At 39.2% G+C, this 21,943-nt stretch overlaps 1 long non-coding RNA gene across 1 annotated transcript in view; it reads left to right on the plus strand.

Annotated features, from left to right (window-relative positions):
- The window catches only part of LOC306665305, a 100,942-nt gene extending 79,295 nt beyond the window's left edge, over positions 1-21,647 (plus strand). The window contains exon 5 of the long non-coding RNA XR_013764966.1: positions 21,555-21,647. This is a non-coding gene — a long non-coding RNA (uncharacterized lncRNA). The remainder of the gene's footprint in view (positions 1-21,554) is intronic.
- Positions 21,648-21,943: the final 296 nt, after the last annotated feature.

Raw genomic sequence — 21,943 nt, forward strand, 5'->3', positions numbered from 1 at the left:
ATGTTGGGGTCTTTTAGCAGTCCTGGCTCCAAATAGTGGCTTGTATGTAAGAACAGGTGAGTTTACAAATCCCCAGCAACCCCAGAGCTGGTGTCATCTCTTAATCTATCCTCCAAAGTGGGACCTTGTTGATCATGAGAGAGACTGAGATCGTACACTGGAAGGACAAGTAGAAGCCAAATTGTCCTGGGAAAACCAGGACACATAATCACCTTACCTGAAGTTAATTTTCTTGAGTTTGGTTCACTAAAATAGCCAATAAGAGAAGAAAAGGAGAACAGCATTTTGGAGACATGGCAGGTAATGGCATCACAGATTTGTAAATTTACTTCATCCTTGCAACAACTCTGAGAGAGGGCTATTATTACTCTAATTTTACATATGAAGAAATGAAGTCACTTATCAACGGACTACAAACAGCAGAACATGGATTTAAACTCTGGTCTTCACGATGTCAAATCTCTGCATTTGTTCTTTACCATATCAATGATTTCCCAGAAAAGTTTCAGCAGAAGCTTACTTCTTGTCAAGTAAAATATTTAAAACAAGGAAAAGCACAAATTCCTGATTAAGGTTGGAATAGGAGGCTTAAGGCAGAGCCCATGGGGCCTCACCTCTGCTCTCTGCAAAAGCCCCCCGGACATACACCAGAACCCCAGAACCCTTGGGATCATAGTTACAAATCACCTACAGTTTCCAACCAAGACTTCAAAAAACCCAGAGGTGAGGGAAGACAGTGGGGTGGGATCTTGTCTTGCTTCCAATGCATGAGAACAAATATATCAGGGATCTGTGTCCAGGGTTTAGCAAGGTCTTCAGTGGGTATTTGACACAAGGTCATAGATGAATGAGCAGGAATACAATTCCTCCATAGTTCAAGAGAGCATGATCTGAAGAGGGACTGAACTGGTCAACTTCTGTGTATCCGAGATAAAACTGCAAAAAGTTTAAAAAGCAGAAGTATGATCTACAGAGAAGAGAATGTGCTATCTTCTTAGATCACATAATGTATAAAGCAGAATGGCATGCTCTACCTACCGATCAGAAAATCAGTACCAGAAGCTTCATCTAGGACTGGCCCAGGAACAACACTTCTACAGAAATCAGAGACATCACAATAAAGTGCTATTATCAGCACAAAAGACATCTCAATGCACTTTAAGGCAGCTACTGAAAGAAAAAGAGAGAAAGATAGGTGAGGAGAGGAGAGGAGAGGAGAGGAATGAAACTGTCACTCTACTGGAATACCCTATTGGCATTATTTTTGAAAACTAAAATGTAATTTGAAAAGTCATCAATTTGACAAGTGCCAAACTATTCAACCTTCAAATTTTTAATAATATGCAATAAAATTATGAGCATATGCTGTGAAAACATTTTGGACTGAAATGCCAGCTGCAAAGTCTACCTCTACACCTTTAAAACAATCTGCTTTTAGAGGTTTCCCTTAACATTCTGTTGACAAGAGGCTAACACCTCACGTGGGGCAGCCATCAACTGCATGCTCACCCAGTTACCCTACTAAATTCCAAGATACAAGGGTTCAAGCTTCCAACTCCCTGTTCAGAAACACTTAACAGTAATTGCTAAGACCTTGCTAATCTAACACGATAGAGACGGCACCATCTAATTTCATAAAATCAAAACAAGATTTAGGCTTCCTGTGAGATCTGGAGGAAGACAATGGGAGTCTGGCCCTCACCTTTGCAACAGGGATAAAACTTGCAGTATTCATGACTGGCAGCTTGTAAAGGCAGAAAGGATTATAGTTTGTAGGAAAGAGTAAGTGTTCAACCCATAACCTTGTTTGGTCTTACCATGTTAACAGGGCCACATGAAGGTGTTTTTGTTTGTTTTGCTACGGTTTAAAATGACCAAGTTGAAAGGACAGTAAATCTACCCCAATTTTATCATGGCAAAGTATAGCCACAAAAACAGCCTTCCCAGTGGTCAGAGGATGGAGAAGACATAAAACAAGAGTTTGCCTTCACTGTTTCAGAGGCGAAGACTACCTGTAATCATTTCCTCGGCGGGGCTGCATAAAACTTGTATTCCATTTAATCTTATACCAAACAATTTCTATATTTCATGTCATGGATTAGAATGAGAATGGAGATAGTTCATCAACACTGATCTGTGGTATAAAAAAGAGTCGCGAAGCCGAGGGTATGCGAGTGCATAAAAATGTTTTGTGTTCTGACCAGTACATTGCTTTAAAAAAATTTTACAGTCAGGCCCAATTGTTCATTCTCACCATGCAGAAGATACTCACATATTCATTTTTAAAAGGGCAAATCAACCATAATTCAGTTTATAAACTGTGAAGCTGGTTGCGAATGTCTGGATGAATATTCATTAGAATCTCTTAATCTGCCATCGACTGTGATTCATTAGGCATATGTAAATATCACTCACTTTAATTGCCCCTAAACTGACTTAACATAATATTGTCATTAGCAAATTATTAGTTATTTGTGTAACTAATGGTACATTATGGTGTGCACGTTAAATCTCCAAATATATGATTATAATTATGATGATGTTTTATGCTGGGGGCTTTCTAAACTATTGATGAAATATAATGGAGTCAAATCAAATCTGGTATGTTAATGGGACAGTGGCGGAACTTTTTCTGCACCTTTCATCTCCCCGTTCCTTCCTCTGCCTGACACTGAACTTGCTATCAGTTCTTTCTATTCCCCTCTGCCCCCAAAGTCCCAGCAACTTCTTCATCTCTGTTCTTCCACATTCTACCTCATGGGCGCAATGCTATTTTGCTTTTGGTAAAAGTGATTTCATTTTCAAATGTATTCACTCACAGCAAGTGGAGCAGGAAATCTAAAAAGGGCGAAGAAAGTATAAAAGACCTATTTGAATATCTATGGAAGGGGATAAGATGGGTGCGCAGAATTTAACCAACTCATAAGAGTTCTATTCTGTATGGTTGTATTTGGCAGACCGGCATTTGTTCAGTATAAATTTGTGAAATAGTGCGCTGTGTTGCAGTTATTCTCCCCAGAATTATCATCGTCTATGAAGAGTGTGATACTGCCTTGGAACCCTCTTGAATTTCTCTTTCTGAAAATTTTGTTTACCTGTCCCTCCATCTCCCCCAGACAACAAAGTCATGTAGAAAACGACTTGCTCTAATCTCCATCTCTGCAGAAATACCAGGAGGTTTGCTTTTCAAAAGGAAACACTTCCTTTTATCACTTACAATGATTATGAATGCACTAAGCAAGCTCCTAGGAATAAAGTCGACCCAGCACATTGGCAGGAAAGGCTACAATTAGTATTCCTTTAGTCTCCGTTAATTGCCTAACTGGTGACAAGAATATGTTAATACAAAATGAGCTAACAGAGGAGGAAAGTCTTTTATCATGCTGCCCTCCTAAATATTAGTACATTAACAGGCTATTGATGCTTATAAACAGAGATCCAGATAAATGCATGTTCCGGTCTTTGATAATGTTCTAGATTAATTGCCATTTCATCTTAATTTAATAAGAAGTCCTTTTGGTTAAAAAAAAAAGCTTATCCATGAAAAGAAATTATTGAGTTAGTAACAGCATAATGAATATGGATTGCAGTACAAATCTCCTGAAGAGATACCAACATTCCAGAAACATGGTCAAGCGTCATTATATTTAAAGCAAGGCAAACATTTTTAGTCTAACATGCTTCAGGTTTAACACTAACAACACAAAGTAAAACAACACCAGATATTTTGATTGATAAGGAATAATTGACTCTTTCCCACTAAGAAACTTAGAGGTGAGTTTCAGAGATCTTTTCTAGCCAACAGCATCTCTCTTGTTTCACAAAGTGGTTGGTTGAAGCACCATTTCTATTTTTGAGCATGCTTTAGATAAAATACCTATTATCTTCTGGCTTATAATCTGACCTGCCTGATCTACAGACTGTAAGATCCACAAGTTTCCATGACTGGTACAGAGGTCAACAAATGGGGAAAATTGGGTCTGCCAACAGTTTTTTGTTGTTGTTAAGTTTTTTGTAAAGTTCATTTGCAACACAGCCATGCCAGTTCATTTGTTACTCTCTTTGACTGTGTTTGCTCTATAATGGGATGGTTGAGTGGTTATAATAGATCACACTGACCCACAAAGTCTAAACTATTTATTATCTGACCCTTTACAAAAATGTTTGATAATTCATTATCTAATAAAGAGAATTATGCAAAAAAAGTGAATAAATGAACAAAATTAATATTGTCCCCCAAATAATCATTTAACATATGACCAAAATTAATTCCTTAAATGCCTGGATATTCAATAATTTATCATGTAGTTATGTACAGTTTGGTCACTTTTAACAGACATCACAAGGATGTCAAAAATATCTAATTTAGTTCAGTCTTGATAATTTTGTTCTATCACTGGACTGAAGTGTTTGGTTGTGTTTGTATAGCAATATGAACTCCTGACACCAAGTCCATTGTCCTATTTATGAGGCAAACTGACTCAGAAAGATGCTTACAATTTTGTTTGGACCTTTAGACCCACTTTGGACTCTAATTCAGATCTTTTTTTTTTTTTTTTTCATAACATACATATATAGGAAGAAGGAAGTAGCATATCTGTCCAAAATTAATATTGCAATTACCAGTCCTAGCTCATAGTTAGAGATCCACTACTTTGGTACCAGGCCCATACAAAACACTTTACCTGCATTACCTCATTTTATCTTTACAACAATTTTATGAAATACAGGCTATTATTTTTCTGTATTAAAAATAATAAGATTGAGATTTAGAGAAAATATGCACACTGCCTAAAGTCACACAGTTAGTAAGTGGAAGCCCAGAACTCAGTCTTCAGCTTTTGTAAGTTTATGACCCTGTTTCTTCTAAAACACCATGCTGCCTCAATGCTGTATGTTAAGTTATATACCTGTGTTGTTGCAGCGAGATATTGTGTTAGTCAGCTTTCTGTTAATAAAACAAAATATCTGAGGTAATTGACATAAAAAGAGAAGGTTTGTTTTGGCACAATTTTGAAGGTTTTAGTCCATGATCAATTGGCTCCATTGCTTTGGGCCTGTGGCAAGGTAGTAGTACATCATGGGAGGACCACAGGGTGGAACAAAGTCTCTTGTATTTCAAGCCAGGGAGCAAACAGAGGAGAAAGGGCCTGGGTCTCAGAGTCCCCCTCAGGTATATGCCCTCAATGGCCTAAGAACCTACCATCAGGTCCCATCTCTCAAGGGTCACAACTTCCAAAAGTGCTTCCATGGGGACCAAAACTTTTGCACATTGGCCTTTGGGGAGCAGTCACGATTCAAACTATAGCAGATGCTTACCACATCATAAAAATCCTGCTTTTGAAAAAATAGTCAATTATCTGGGGACAATCTAATTGAATAATGTTTTAGTCCACTTGGGCTACTATAACAAAATGCCAGGGACTAGGTGGCAAATTTATTACTTATGGTTCTAAACACTGAGAATTTCAAGCTCAAGGTGCCAATAGAGTCCATATCTGATGAGGATTCATTATTCATAGATGGTGATTTCTTGCTGCATCTTCACATGGTACAAGAGGCAAACAAGGTCCCATGGGCCTCTGTTGAGAGCATGTGAGGGCATTAATCTCATCTGTGTCCTTATAATCACCTCTTGAACTTTACACCTCTTAATACTATCACTTTGGAGGTTTGAATTTCAATATGTGAATTCCATGGAGATACAGTTAGACCATAGCAAATAATGTTTAGTAAAAAGAGCAGAATATGAAATTGGATACATCATTATCCTAATTCTATAAAATATATGTATATTAAGATCTTTGGTTGATGAGATGATGTTTTTCTTTGAAACAAAGTTTCCTTTGCAGACTTGTTTAGCACTTACTACAAAAGTAAGGAATTCTCCAAGCTCAGTTCTCAACTGTGATGCAGATCCACTGAATGCGATATATAAGTGCTCAATGCCCATTACTAAATGCCCTTTTGCTTAAAATAGTTACTTATTATAGTGAATTCTAAGATGTGAGTGCTAGATTGATGGATACAAACTTCGTATGGTAGTAATTTGGAGAAGAATTGTAATTTTTGTGTTTGTATTAGTCACTTTTCTATTACTGTAAGAAACTACCTGAGATAATCAATTTATGAAGAAGAGAGGTTTTTTGGTTCATAGTTTCGAAGTTTTTAGTCCATGACTGATTGGTCCCAGTGGGCCTCTGGCCACCCATCAAAGTAGAAGCAAGAGAGGAAGGAAGCCCATTCACCAAAGTCCTGATGCAAAAGGCAGCAAGAGAAATGGACTAGGGTTCCACCATCCCCTTGGAAGGAGCATGTGCCCAGAGTTCTAAGACCTCCCACTAGGCCTTCCTAAGGCTTTGACCATCTTCCAATTATGCCAACCTGGAAACTAAGCTTTAATACGTAGGTCTTTGGAGGACATTTAAAATCCAAACTATAGAAGTACCTCTACAAAATTCATTCCAACTTTTCTACTCTTTTCCTGTTGCTTCAATAGTCATTAAGTTTCCCTGTTGTCATCACAATCAATTGGTCAGCAGCATCTTTAAATCTTCAGGCCTGGGGTAAGTTGGATTATTTATAGCCAGTTTGTGTGTGTGTGAGATATGAGAAATGAGGGATACTGAGTTGCCTGCCTTGTCTTATACCAGTGATTTTTAAGTACACAGATTCCTGAGGACCTGCCATTACAGATTACTATGCAGTAGTTGTGCAATGGATTCCAGAGAATTACATTTTTTTAGTAGTTGTCAGAGTCTGGTATTTTATTCTACTTACAAGATACTAAGTTAGCCTGTTATGGTTTCATGAATCCTGGCAGAAGATAAGCGAGGCCAGGGTCAGAGACAAAGGACTATTATTATTACCCACACACAGCAAGCAGCATAAGCATCATGTTCAGTGTTGATTCCCCTTGCCCTCAACTCCTGTAAGGGTCATATGAAAAGGTAAGTGCAGCATGTGCAGTAGGCTTGCATCAGAGAAATATGAGGGAATCAGAGGAATATTGGACTTGGGGAATTTGCAATAGGTGAGTCTGTGAGCGAAACTGACTCACAGGGAAACATCACCTTATCAAGGCTGCTTTCTATTAAAAAAAAAAAAAAAAAAAACTTGAGAAATAATCTCGATTAAGGTCAGGGTCTTATATTATAGGTTTACCCCACCATAACATGCAGGGATGCCCAGGACTCAAGAAGGATTGCTTCTTCCAACAACAGCTTCAAGGGTGGCTATGATAAAAAGTCAGGTTGAGGAATTCTAAAGTGCTGCTGCTATACCTCAGTGGATCCAGGATCTGGACTTGAGGCCCAGTCAGTGACCACCTTCACAGTGTATTAAAAACAACTCCTCCTCCCATCCAACAATGTAAGCTGGCAAAACTGGACAAGTGGACATTAGGCCAGATCTCCAGAAATGACTCCCAGAATTATACAGACATGACCTTGCAAGGGAACTATTCCCTCAGAGACAGTGTCTGGGACCACTCGGTTCAAGAATAGACCACTGAAGTGTCAGCTCCAGGATGAGAAAACTGCAGGAAGGAGCCTCTGCTGTGTTGCTGTCCACATCCTGGAAACTACAGAATAAACCTGGAATGCTGCAGCAGTAGTTCCTATTTTCCAAAATTTCCTTGACACCCAAAAAGAGTCAAAAATAGTAGAAATATCTTTGGCCTCATTTTCAAACTTCACGTAAGTATTTTTAATTAATAGAATCAAATATAAACCCAGAATCTTATTTCCAAAGAAGGGAGTCTAAGAAATGTGATTTTGAGCTCTCCAGCTTCTATGGTATATGAAAACACCAGAAAAGGGAGAAGGATCAAACTAGTGTAAACCAATTCATAGAGTCTTTATGCTCCTGTTTCTGCTTCTTAAGGGTGGGGGTCCTTTCTTTTCATACTCTGCATGATCCTCAGAAAATGCTAAGCACACACTAAGTGTGATAAATCCCACCTAACTAAGAAAGTCCATTATATCATGGGAAATTCAGATGAACTCTTTAAAGCCCGTAATATCTCAAAGCTATTCGATTCAGCCCTTGATGTGATGCGGAACTTGTCAGGACAAACATGTTCCAAAGGGTTTTTGAGGAAACCATCCTCTGAGCCTTAGATGACTTATGCAAAGGTTCAGTCATAGTTACTGATCCTAATTTCTATTTAAATCTCTTTCTTTTGGAGAATAAGGCAGTACAACTTCTTTAACTTTCCATCATAGATAATATTGATTTTGCTTTTTTTTCCCCTAGAGATCCAATTTCTTCTTATGTTTAAAACTCATAAAACAGGAAGCAAAAACTGAATATCACATTTTAATAGTATCTACCTAGTTTCAGTACAATAAAAACTATTTTCCAGTGAATCAAAGGAACTGAGGATGATGGGCTTCCCAATAGCCTCTCCCCTAACTGTTTGGGGGATCCTCATAATAATATGTCCTACATAGGTAGGGATGCAGTGTCCTGCCCCTCATTACTGAAGTGGGAGAAAAGAAGGAGGCCCTCCCTTGCCATGCACCTGGACAATCAACAAATGAACCAGGGACTTAAATTCAGCCACCCAGGACTCTGAATCCAGAGGCCATCTCCAAAGGTGGCAGGAGTGGTTGGGATCCCCTCAGAGAAAGTGGGTTGAATTCAGAGGTGACATCTGCAGATACTGGTGTCTGACAAGACCTATCATGTCCACTAAGAGGCAGGGGATGTTTTCTGCTGTTTGTCTCAGAGCTGCCTTGTTTCTTTGCTCATTTTCCAAGTCCAGTATTTCATCTCCAGCCTCATGCATCTGGTAAGCTCCTGATACCCTGCTAGTTGATTTATTTCTTCCTTACTATGACATGGTCAGTTTCTGTTGCTTGCCACTGATAAACCTGACTAGGAGAGAACTTATACACTATGGCCATCTAACCACACTGACTATATGTGGTTGTGAGGGAGACTGGAAGGGGCTTTTGCTCACTCCCCACCTCAAGCTTCCCCGACTCTGACTCAGAACATGCATCAATTCAGCCAGACAGTTAGGGAAGCCTTACTTTTCCCACTTGGCCAATATGTAAACATGGCAAATATCTCAAGATAGGGAAAAATCAACACTAGGTGAATAGTGAGTATCATCTTGTAGAAGACCTACAAAACCCAAATCCAAGGTGGAAGTTTTTACTGTTTTACACTGATGATACCCGGGATGAACTTGGATGACCTCTGGTCATGCCGGGAGAGGACCACCCTAGTGGGACTCAGTGTCACATGAGCAGAAAAACTGGCTTCAGTGACCTTTTCCATCTCCTTTCTGGTGACTTCTACTCAGCTGTGAGCAACTAGTACCCTGTTTTTACATTGCAATGAGGAGTGAGTAGTTTTCTAATGCTATCTCCAGGCTATTCACAGACTGGGACAGACAGGACCTTATGTGAGTCCACCTTTGCTCCCCAGATTCCCTCCCAATTACTTCCTTGGGGACCTCGTCCCAGGTAGTTAATCTGAACAACTTGCACAGGTTTAGTTCTGGAGAAACTGCTAACAAACACCTCAGAAGTTCGGGCTGGAATTGCCTTTGGGGCACCTTGTGTGTGTCTCCACTGTGTTCTGCAGCACACCTGAACTCTCCCCTCCTAGGCTTTCCACAGCGTCAGCACAGGGAGTACCACAGTGGCTCTCACAAGGTAGATGCTGAAGAATTAATACGTCAAGTGCAGTCTGAAATGTCAATGGGTCATTCCTCTCAAAAACCGTTTTAATTTTGGCAGGAGGGAGTTTTGAAGACTATGTCTAATTCCAGAGTGGAGTGCGTGCTTCTGGAGCTAGTCATTATGTTTTGCTGACTGGGGAGATGTGCAAAGCACAGGTGTTTCCCTTCCTGCAGTCACTGTTGTCACTGCGTGTCAGGGATGATGGTGGCAACCAAGGGTTTTACACAGAGGGTGACACATTCAGTTCAAACCCTTACCAGACTCCTCTGCTAATATCACCACTACGGAATGCAATAAGCTGCCAACAAATCCCTAAATTCCAAAAAGAATGCAAGGGACAGAAAAATTCAAATGAACATATTTTCAACAACAGATAGAAGTAGCACACTTAAAGATTATGTCTCTTTAGAGGCAGCACACAGGATGCTCAGTGACATGTCTGATATGTCCTCTATGTAGCTTGAATCACTCACTCCTCCGCATGACCTGCTTGCTCCTGCTGCTGGGGGCCAGACATGGGATGTGCTTTCCACAGGGCCAGCAAAGTTCCTGTTAAGATCCTGTTGTCTTGGGACTGATTTCCCTAGGTCACAACTTAATCTCTTGGCACAGTCTATGCAGTTCTGCCTCTTGGGACCCTAACCTGGGTGTAATTTGGATGTACATGGCATAGAGGGTAGAGAGAAGATATGACTGAGATGTCCATGGAATGTACAGGGGATAGTAGATGTGGCTTAGGATGTACATGGGACAGACAGGAGAAAGCAGATACAGCTTAGAAAAGGACCTGTAGGGACAGGTGGAAGATGGATTAGGCATTAAGACTGGGTCAATCAGTACACGGGACATTTACAATCATCTGCAAGATGGTGAGGTGAGGGCTTCCTCTATGCAGCCACAATGTGACAGGCAGGAACAGACTTAAGAGGTGTTCCCTCCATGGCATATTAATGCAGGAGCAGGAAGAGCCATGAAAGACCCTGAGGTCTATGGCATAGGTCACAGAACTGTCAACAATGACATTCATTGAAATAGGATGCAAAAAGGGGTTTGTGCAGGAAGGGAGGAAAATTGATTTCAGCCCTTGGAATACCCAGGTGGAGCTGTCCAGCCAGCCTAGCTCCACATGGACTAGAAAAACAGGTCTGGACTAGAGATTTGGATTTGTCATGTTAAAGTCACTAGCTATGTGAGCTCATAAAGTTTGTTAACCTCTCTATGCATCAGTTTTTTTATCTATAAAATGGGGACTAAAAATAGTACCTGTGTTATACGATTTATAAATATTAACTAACAATATCCGTAAGCTTCACAGAACCACATCGACTTTAGGTAAGGGTATTATTATTATTATTATTATTATTATTATTGCTTTTGGCAAGATAGTCTTATTACATATATTCTTTACCTGTCACCTTTTTGCTTCCTCTTGCCACCATCCTGGGTGAAAATCTTAGTTCTCACAGTTCATGAGGCATTTCACAGTGGGCTTTGTCTTTATGCATTTTGTCTTTTAAAACATATACATAACCTGAAATGAGTTGTGCTTCCTGATAACTGGAAAATTCCCTAGGAAAGCCTGAAATGCAATCTTGATTACTCTTGCTCCTCACTGAGCCCACACTAACACTCCAGCCAGGGTTTAATGAGGAATACATATGCTACTTACTGGGACCTCTGTTGCTTTGACAACAGCCCCCACACCCCCCCTCCCCATTATTGAATTAATATATAGGCATCTTACAAATCTGGGGTGAAAAAAAAGAGCAAAGAAAAAGGTACAAATCACACATGACTAAGACATAACCACGCGTGGCTATTTACTTCTCGCCTACATCGGGCCATTTCTTCCTTTGCGAAGACAGTGAACAGAGCATCCCCCACCCTGGCCCATGCTGTCTGCCTTTTGACCCTGCTCCTGCAGTTCCATGCAGGTGACTTCAGACATTCGGTTCCCAGAATGACCACCAGATTTCAGCAAGTTATCAGGCTGGGAGTGAATGCAGCCTGCGCTAGTGCCCTGGATGAACTCCAGCTGAAGCCCCGATGGTCTGAGGGTCTCTGTTGCAGCTTCAATTGGATTAGTTACCCATTAGTTCTTCTTCTGACCCTGGGTGAAGGGGTGCAGGCACGGGTAAATTAGGAGGGGCTGCTTTTAAATGAAGGGAGTCTTGCTGAGCGGGCTCTGTAAATCATCCCAACCAGAAGGACCGGCTCAGCCAGGATCAAAGGCTTGGAAGAGGGCAGCACATCCTCGGGCCTCCCTGCTGCCTCCACCCACAGCACTTCCCTGGCAGAGGACCTGCTGAGGTGGGACATCACCACCGGGAGACATTCCTCTATTGCATCTAGCCCCTGGATGTGCTTACTGAGCACCTTGGCTGTACCCCTAACTAAGTTTTTAAAACATTTTCATCCATCTTAGGTGGAAGAAATCAGGTGCACGCACACCCAAGTTTGCCACCACAAACTAACTAGATGCTATTTTGATATTCTGTTCAAAGACAATATCAAGGATTCAAAAAATCAGTTTATTTACATCCATGCATATGAATGTGAAGATGTAAAGTTTATAAGCCCAGAGACCAAGGTGGCAGAAGATGCTATTTAAACATTCTGATCATGTAGGAAGGGTAGATCATGCCCTGAGTCTTGAACCAGAGGAAATCAAAGTCCACAGAGTCCAACAGTATCCAGACCTCTAATTGCTGCTGGTTTGAATTTAGTAGCAAATTGTACATAATACCAATAAGTGACCTTTCTTCAGGGGTACACTGGCATGATTGTTGGGACCTTGTAACAAATACCTAGTGCCATTTAATGATGGAATGACATATCTCTGATATGCAAATTTTTACAGCACAGCAATTAAGCAGTTTAGAATTTTACGACAGTGTTTGGGCTTTCTACAACAACAAAAAAGGGGGCCAATAAAGGGCTGTGATGGATGGGCTAATCCCCACTGGAAATATACCATGTAATGCTGTGGAGACAATACATTATGGATAGCATTGTGATGATTGGTTGTTAATCTCCCTTCCCAGCCCCCGCCCCCTGTAAGCCTGTGGTGTCGCCCCGCCCCACAGCCCAGGGCTGAGGACTGAGTGGCAGCCACGTTGTTGGGACACGAGTCCGAGTCCCGGGTACAGATGGGAAAGTTGGGGCATGGCGATCCGCTGCGTGTGCGGAATACAGAGCAAAAGGGGCTCACATAGAGGCAGCCTGTCAGCAGGGGACAGAACTGGGGGCCATATGCTGCTCTTCTTCTCCCTTCTGTCGCCAAGTCTGCTGCCTCATCCTTCTGTCAGGGGACACTTTAATGATGAACATGTTTTAAACAGTTTTGTTTACCTAGCAACAGCTTTTCTAAGAGGGGGTCTTAATTAGTCACCTTAAACCATTTTTGGTTTAGTTTTTTTTTTTTTTTTTTTTTAAGCATTCATTCATTTGTTCATTCATCTGGAAGAATCTCTCTCTTGCTCATTCTGGGCACACACACCCCCTCCCCACCCCCCTACCCTGGAGGCTGTTGTTACTGTTTCCATGAAAAACTGTGTCTGCATTACAAAACTAGTTTTAATAGCTATATGCCATTTTTCTTTCTTTCATACATACTTTAATACCACAATTAGCTTTGAAGGGTAGATTTTTCTCCACTTGTCAGAAGCACTATTCCTTTGTGAAGCTCTTTAATAGGATCTGCATTTAAAAATGGAATCCCATTTGGTGAATTTTTTTTTCATAATTTTGTACTACTGGTTGCCCACTCAGAGCTGATTTAACAATTCACTCTGTCGAGACAGAAAAACAGAAATTTCTACTTTTAATTTCATCTATTATGTTATCAGTTTTCTTTTCAAATTTGATTCCCACTGCACAGTGGAAGCAAAGTAGTTTCCTGCTATTTTCTGAGTTACTTTTCCTTTTGGTTTTCCCTTTATTTAGTATAAAACATTTCGAATTCTGATCTATAGATTTCTGTTAACAGAAATAAAGCCAAACTTTAAAAATCTGTTAAAGGGTAAAATATTTAATTTGAAATAAATTAAAATTCCAAATTAGCATCATCTGAACTATTGAGAATTAAATATTTTTCTTTTCTTTCCTTCCTTCCTTTCATTTCTTTCTTTTTTTCTTTCTTCCTTTCTCTCTCTCTCTTTCCTTTTTTTTTTTTTTTTTTTTTTGTAATGAAATTTGCAGAGTGGTTTAACAACCAAAAGACAATTCTACCAAATGTGCTTAATCATTAACTCTCATTAGACAATAGGGCCCATAAAAATCAAATGACACAGGCTAATTCCTGAAGGACTACCTCTGCTTTTACATTATTGGACCAGATTCTTCCTTATTGTAAAAGAACAACACCTCTTTCAAGTCCCTGGCTGTTTCCATTAGAACCTGGGATCAGCTTAAGCTGTGGGAGTATTTACCACTGAGGACCAAGTTTCATGTTTATTCATAACAAGGGTGGAGCCAATAAAATGTAGGTGCCCTGGCGTAGAAAAGGGCTGGCCCAGAAGATATTTCTTAAAATAAATATTATATTTTTTATGCAGATGGTAACTCACAGTAAGGGAGGGGAGGGAAGAATAGAAGTACTTTGGATTAGACAAAGAGGAATGAAGGGAAGGGAGGGGAATGGGATTAGGAAAGACTGTAGAATGAATCAGGCATTACTATCCTGTGTGCATGTATGATTACACAACCAATGTAATTCTACATCATGTGCAACCAGAAGAATGAGAAGTTATACTCCATATATATATAATATATATTATATATATAATATGTCCAAATACATTCTACTCTCATATATAACTAATAAGAGCAAATAAAAAATATTAAAAAATAAATATCATATTTTTATTGGTAACAGTTTGTGTTTTAGTAATTTAATAAAGACTTTTAATTAGACTTTTTCTTTGTACAAATTATAGTATTGCAAAAATAGGCTTTTATTTGGAATTCTAAAGATGAAATTTTTATAGTCAACTGATGTTTTAAAAATTTCAATTAATAAGTTTAATTCCTAACTTCTGAAACCACTGTTTTCTTATTATCTCTATAGCTTTGCCATTTCTAGAATACTTTGTAGTTGAAATTATATGGAATATAACCTATCCAGATTAAATTATTTCCCTTAGTAATATGTATTTAAGCTTCTTCCATGCATTTTCATGACTTTTTATTGTCAAACAATATTCCATTGTACTGATATACCAAGATGAATTTTTATAGCAGTTAATCATCTCATTACTGCCCAAGTGAGAAAAATCTGCCTTTCAAAGGTAGATTGTGTGTGTGTGTGTATATATATGTATGTATATATATATACATATTTTTTTTAATATGGTTTGTTTGATTCTGAAATTTGGGGATACACTTGAAAAAGTTGTTTACTTTCAAAGTTTGGCCTTGAATTTGGGCTAACTAGTTAAAAATGGTATTATAATTACTGTAAGATACATAAGACATTAAGTGAAAAAAATAGAAAAACCTCAAAGCTACTTTGGTCAGGAAAGGATGCTTCATGAGGTTTATGGTTAACCAAGAAGTGTCATGTCACCCATGTGTATGCCAAATGGGGAGAGACAAAGCATTCTAGTGTGTGTCTGTGTTAGAGGGTGCACAGGGAATAGGACTTACTGTCATCATTGAAAAACTTTGCAGGAATTCTGCATCAAGACAGTGGGCACAGCAAGTTACCATGGCCGACGTTTTAAGAATCACCTGGAGGAAGTCCCTACTTTAGTATTCTAGGGTAAAAGGTACATATTGCCCCAAGAAAAGAACAAATCAGAAGCCTTTTGGTTGATGAAGACTGCTTCTCTGGATATCAGTGGGTGTGGACAGCTGGTCATGGGGCAGGATAAGGATGAAGTTGTGTAGAAATCAGGAGTCTGTGGGCAAGAAAGGAATTGATTGAACTACTGGTGACTGTCCCTTTCAGAATAAAACTGAGAAGTTAAGGTTGTTCCAGCTCAAGTCCAGAGGCTAATTCAGGAAGGACTACCTCTGCTTTTACCTTATCGAACCAGATTCTTCCTTATTGTAAAAGAAAACACCACTTTCAAGCCACTAACTGTTTAACCTGGGGTCAGCTTAAGCCTTGGGAATATACATAAGGTGCATAAAACACAGATCAGAAAGACCCCAGTCTCCCTAAAGTGGAATTCCCAACATCTAAAGTGAAGTGAGGTCTCCAAACCCAGCCTAACACAGGGGATCAAGTGCATGGGGTACCATGTAAAACTGGGGCTGGAAGCTGACCTGGGAGCCACCTCCTGTGCTGGGTGTGCTTCACAAGTGGTTGTGACCTGAAGGAGCAGGAGCAGGAAGCCCCAAAGGCCCACTGCCACCAGTCCCCAGGATTTGAACCTGCAAAGCAAGCATGAGTCTAACAGGGTCGGGGGAGCATTTGGAGAGACTGTGGGCATAGCAAGTGCCACGGGACTGGAAAACGTTTCCATCATATTCTCCAACTAGCATGTGGAAGCAGGATGACTTATATTAACTAATTGACCCCAGTGCTAGTGGGGGATTCTGGGAATTGACTAGGTCTCAAGAGGAAGTGTTCCTGCTTGAGTCACTAATAAATAAACAAAAAAGTAAATAAACAAACAAAAAAGTAAATAAACAAGCTAATAAATGTGGCTTAATTTGTAGTCCTCCAAACCCATGAAGAGAACTACATGTTTCAGCTGAACTCCAACTGAGAAATAGCTTCTCCACCATGCCAGAAGGCAAGAGGAACAGGACTCTCCCTCTTCCTCAGAGCAGGCAGACACTGCTAGGGAAGAAAACAACCAACAAGACTTCAAACACAGTTAGATGAGACTGAGGGAAAAACTGAGGCTGAATGTCAGGCAGAGAAAAATAAATTCCTTGTTAATGAGTAATTCAGCATGAGTATTTTGTTGGGCATATTACAGGCCTATAAAGTCTTTGCTGTTATATAGGATAGGGTTTTTTTTCTTCTTCTGAAGAACACATTTTTAATAATGCATTTTACCAGCACTGATATCAGGATTCAAGTTATAATCAAATGCATCTTGCATTTGTAGTTGACATCTGTGGAGTGGTGGTTGTTAGCTGCAATGTTTGAGTTTGGACACAGCTGCTTATTTGATTGTCATTTCAATCGAGTCATATGCCTGGTTTGTACTACATGAGTTGAGCTATTGTTAATGGCTATCTGATTGTTGTTGGAGAGTTTTATGTGGGTAACTTCTGACAAGATTTTATTTTTAAAATCATCATCAATGGGTATAGTCGACTTAGAAGAAAATCCCAGAGGAACACCTGGTTTGAAAAATCCTACACACTGATAATCCTGCAGGCATAGACATATTGTTGTATGGCAAATCTCAGGTCATAAGAAAGCATTTCTCTGTAATTTATCTGAAATCCATTAATTAATTAATTAATTAATTAATGTTTGTCTTTCTTTATGGTATATAAAATAACAGAGCATCTGTCTATGAAATGTTCCTTAGTTATATAGCAGATAAACTGCTGCATGAAAGACTATCATTTTTTTTTTCATCAATGGGTAGGTAACATTTAACAATTAACCCCATGAAATATCTGCTCAGTTGTGTATCTAACCTAATGCCAACACTTTAAATATGCTTGCTTTGATAAAATACAAATGCTTTAATTTCTCAAGCCTGCTACTACTTTCTTGTTATAAAATTTTAAGAATCATCAGGGACAGATTTTCATCATTTCCAACAATGTACCTATCTGTCTATGAGACATTCTAAGGTTGTACTCTAAGGACACATATAAATTCCTAGTGATGTCCTTATGTGTCTGTATTATAATTCTTATGGAATGCTATGGTCAAATACATTGGTATATGCTTTTCTGGTCAGGATAATATTAGCTGTGCTCCACTTTACAAGTTAAGATACTCAGGGAATCAATTGTGATGCCCAGAGTAAGCAATATGAGCAGTCCTGCTTATAGAAGATATTTTAATGCCACTTATATTAAGTCATTTGTTTAACAAATATTACTGAATGTTTATGATGTAATAGGCACTGTGCTTAACATTGGGAAACAGAAGTAAACAAGCACATACTGCAACAACATTTAACCATTATCTATTGTACACACTAGCAAGTGACATTTGTGCTATAGCTTAATTAAGCAAACCAACAATATTACTTAAAAATTTGTGTAGTAAAAGTTTTACAGATCTATACATAATATTATCCTTGTTACACTGAAATACTGTGTGTGGTATCTATTATTTTTTCAGAAACAACGAGTGAAAGTAAAGATTGCAATCACCAATGCTAGAATTCTCCAAAGATTAACAAAATTGTGTGAGACACCATTAAGGCCAGACCTTTCTGACCATGTCATTTCCGGGTTAAAATTCTTCCTTGACTGCCCCTGTTTTCAGGAAAAGGCAGTAAAATTCTTATGCCAGCCTGCAGCATGGTGCGCACCCTGAAACCATTCCAGCCACATCCCCTCGCTGCTCCCTGGCTCTCTGCACTCCAGGCAGCCCTCTTGTCTCTTCCCTCTGACCTTTAACCAGGCTTTTTGCCCTGAGACACTTACTCTATTCTATCCAGTCAGATTGAATATAAAAAGCAAGACCCAGTTGTATGTTGATTATAAGAGACAGAATTTAAATATGAAGACAAAGATTAAAAGCCAAAGGATGACGAGAGATATTCCATGTAAACAATAAGTATTAAAAACTGGGGTGTCTGTATGCATACCATAGTAGACACTTCAAGGCTAGGAATATTAGCAGAGATAAGGAGAGATATAGAACAATGATAAAGGTCAAGTTCATTGAGGAGATAGTAATCTTTAATGTGTAGGCATTTAATAAAACAAAATACTTGAAGCAAAACCCAAAAGAATACAAGGAGAAATAGACATATTTACTATTACAGTAAAAATTTACTTCTTAGTAATTAATTGAACAAGTAGGGGAAAAGATTCAGCAAGGGCATAGAAGACTTGAACAACTATCAACCAATCTTCTTCAATTAGCATGTAGAAATCTACCCAACCTCTGTTGTACAAATGTTCTTCTCAAGTGCACATGAAATATTCACTGAGACAAAACAATTCAGATCCATAAAACAAATGTCAAGAAATTTTTAAACATTTGAACTATACAGGATTTTTTCTGACCAAAATGGAATTGGAGATTAATCATCAAAAGTTATTTGAAAAAATGTAAATATTTTGACATTAAAGAATATACTTCATGGGTCAAGGAAGAAACAACCAGAAAATTCTTTAAATAATTTTAACTGAAGGCTAATAAAAACTGTCTTTAAATTTATGGGCAGCAGCTAAGGTAGTGTTTAGAGGGAAATTTATAGCATTCATAGAGTAAAAGAAGTCAGACACAAGGTGACCTATTGTGTGATTCTAATTTACATAAAGTGCAAAAACAAAGAGAATTAATCTGTGCTGTCAGAAATCAGGCTAGCATGTCTCTTTGGGTAGGTATGGTCCACAGAAGGATGCTATATTAGTCTGCCAGAGCTGCCATAACAAAAAGCCACAGGCTGGATGACTTAATTTTCTCCCAGTTCTGGAAGATGAAAGTCCAAGATCAAGGAGCAGGCAGGGTTGGTTACTTCTGAGGCCTCTTTTCTTGGCTTCTGATGGCTTCCTGTTGCTTCCACACATGGTCCTTTCTCTATCTGCACATGTCCTCCGGTGTCTCTCCCTCTGCTTCTAAGAACACCAGTCCTGTTGGATAAGGATCCTCATCCTTATGAGCTCACTAACCTTAATTGCTTCTTTAAAGGCCTCATTTCCATATACTATCAAATTGGAGTTGGGGCTTCAACATGAAAATTTTGGGAGGACACAATTAGTCATCACAGACACAGGACAGCTTCTAGGGTACTGTCGGTTTTCTGTTTCCTTGCTGATTCCCTATATTACATCTGTATCAGCTTCTTAAAATTAATAGATTAGTTTATATATGGTAATAGAATTTTCAGTATGCCAAAGATATTCTTTATAAGTGTAAAAAAAGTTAGAGTTGAAAAAATTCATCATGCAGAAAAGACAGATCCAAGGTAATGAGAATACTTGCCCCTCATCCTGTTCCTACAGATTCCATAAGAGCATGTGCTCTAAAGTTAGTCAGACCAAGTGGATCCAGCTTCTTCCTGCAGTGGTTAACAATTTCACTTCAGATCTTGTTCTTCCTCAAAAGGGGACTGGTGACATCATCAACACCTGCCTGGCAGGGTTGTTGTGGGTAGTTGAGCACTCCCCGAACTTCAGTGTCATTAGAATTCATTGCTACTGCCTCCCTTCAGGGCTCCTCCCCCGTACCTGGGGCCCAGTTAAGGGTAGATCAATTCTGGGAGAAGAAGCGGCCTGTTTTCCAGTCTGGAAGTTCCACTGTGGAGGGGAAAATTGTTGGCAAAGTTGAGGATTCCTGCTGTTTTCAAAGAGTGCAACAAACTTTGGCAGAATTCCACAGGTATTCCTGGAAAACAGGGATGAAGCTAGACTTAAAGGACCCATACTGCAGGATACCCAGTTAGGAAGTTTCTAGTTTGCATTCTTCTTTTTTTGTTCCCCTAAACTACAATGACCTTCTCTTTTCCTTTCTCTAAAGAAGAATATTTCTTTATCCTTTAAGGTTCACTTCAGTGCCACTAAACCTATGACCACATCTCAGGTTGCTTTAGTCTGTTTCAGCCTTAAACTTCTTGGCCTTCCTGGGACATTTGCTGTTTATTATACTCTTTAATTTCTTAGTCATATTGCAATTGCATTGAAAGGTAATTGTTATTTATTTAACTGTCTTCTTATTGAAATATATCAGCCATTAGAGAGCAGAGATATCCTTTCCCAGTGTTTTCTGCCTAGACTATAAGCTCAGAGAGAAGACGAACTCAGCCTCCTTCATGGCTCAAGCACAGTGTTACCTAGGGTGGTGCCTGGAGTGTGGTAAACATTAAGGACTGTGGAAGGAAGGTGAGGTTCTGAGGTTCCATGTATTGTCAGGGAATGCCACAGGCTGAAACAACAGCACCATCTCCAGATGCGTAAGTGTTTCAAGGGAGGTCTAAATAGCACACGAGAGAGAGAGAGGTGGGGTGGAGAAAGAAAGACTTTTCTAAAGAAGATGAAGACAGACTGTAATGCGGTGATGCTGAGTCGAAAGAAATGGATCCGCTGGTAACCCTCTCATTCTTTCCAGACTGGAGACCTAGACTCAAAGCTCAGATTTCCACAGTCTTTCTCTGACTATTCTTACCTTCAGTGAAGTCTTAGACTTTATAAAATGTGTTAGTTATGTGCTTCTGTTTGCTCTTTTTCACAAAGCTGATTGCATGCCTTTCTCTCTATGATTATTATTTTCTAAATCATTTTAATGGATACTAAATAATCCATCATTGATGAAGATCATAATTAATTTTGTCTCTCTGTTGTAACTTTGGAAACTTAGGTTGTTTCCCAGTATTGCTATGGTAAATAATGCTTTGGTAATCTTTGTATAGAGATATGTAATTGTTTTTCTGATTATTTCCTTAGGATAGATCCCAGAGAATTCTAGATGTGAGTTGCTAGGTCACGGTGTATGAGTCCTTTTTTTGCTTTTGGTTAAAGTGCTTCCCAGAATTCATAGTCTAACCAGGCAAATATCGTAGTATCAGTTTTAAAATGTGGTAGAAACTGTACTCCAAAAGCAAACTAGATGTAAGGAGTTAATGAACAAATAAATAAAGATAGGATATCTTCATTTCAAGTAGTGCTTGCGTGTTTCTAGTGGCAATAATGGTGACAGGAATACTTTATCTACCTTTTTATTTAACTTTCCAATAAGAAAACAGTGCTTGATTTCCATCTTAGTCCCTCAGGCTGCTGCAACAAACACCATAAACTCCATCACTTCTGAACCATGAAAAGTTCGTCTTGAGGCTGGAAGTCCAAAATCAAGGCATCAACGGGTTCAACATCTTGTAAGGTCAGTTCCTAACAAACAGCAACTTCTCACTTACACCCTCACACGCAGGGGCGAGTTAGCTCTTTTATAAAGGTTCTAATCCCAATCACAAGGGCTCTTTTTTCATGACCTAATGCTGTCCCCAAGGCTCTACCTCTTAAAACCACCACCTTGCAGTTTAGGATTTCAATATGTGAATTTGCAAAGAATACACACAAACTCAAATCATAGCAATTATACAACATAAAAGCTTCAATGAAAAAAAAATGTTGCCTGGGGTCTCAGAATTAAGGGA

This window comes from Sciurus vulgaris (assembly GCF_902686455.1).
Source record: "Sciurus vulgaris genome assembly, chromosome: 7".
NCBI lineage: Eukaryota > Metazoa > Chordata > Mammalia > Rodentia > Sciuridae > Sciurus > Sciurus vulgaris.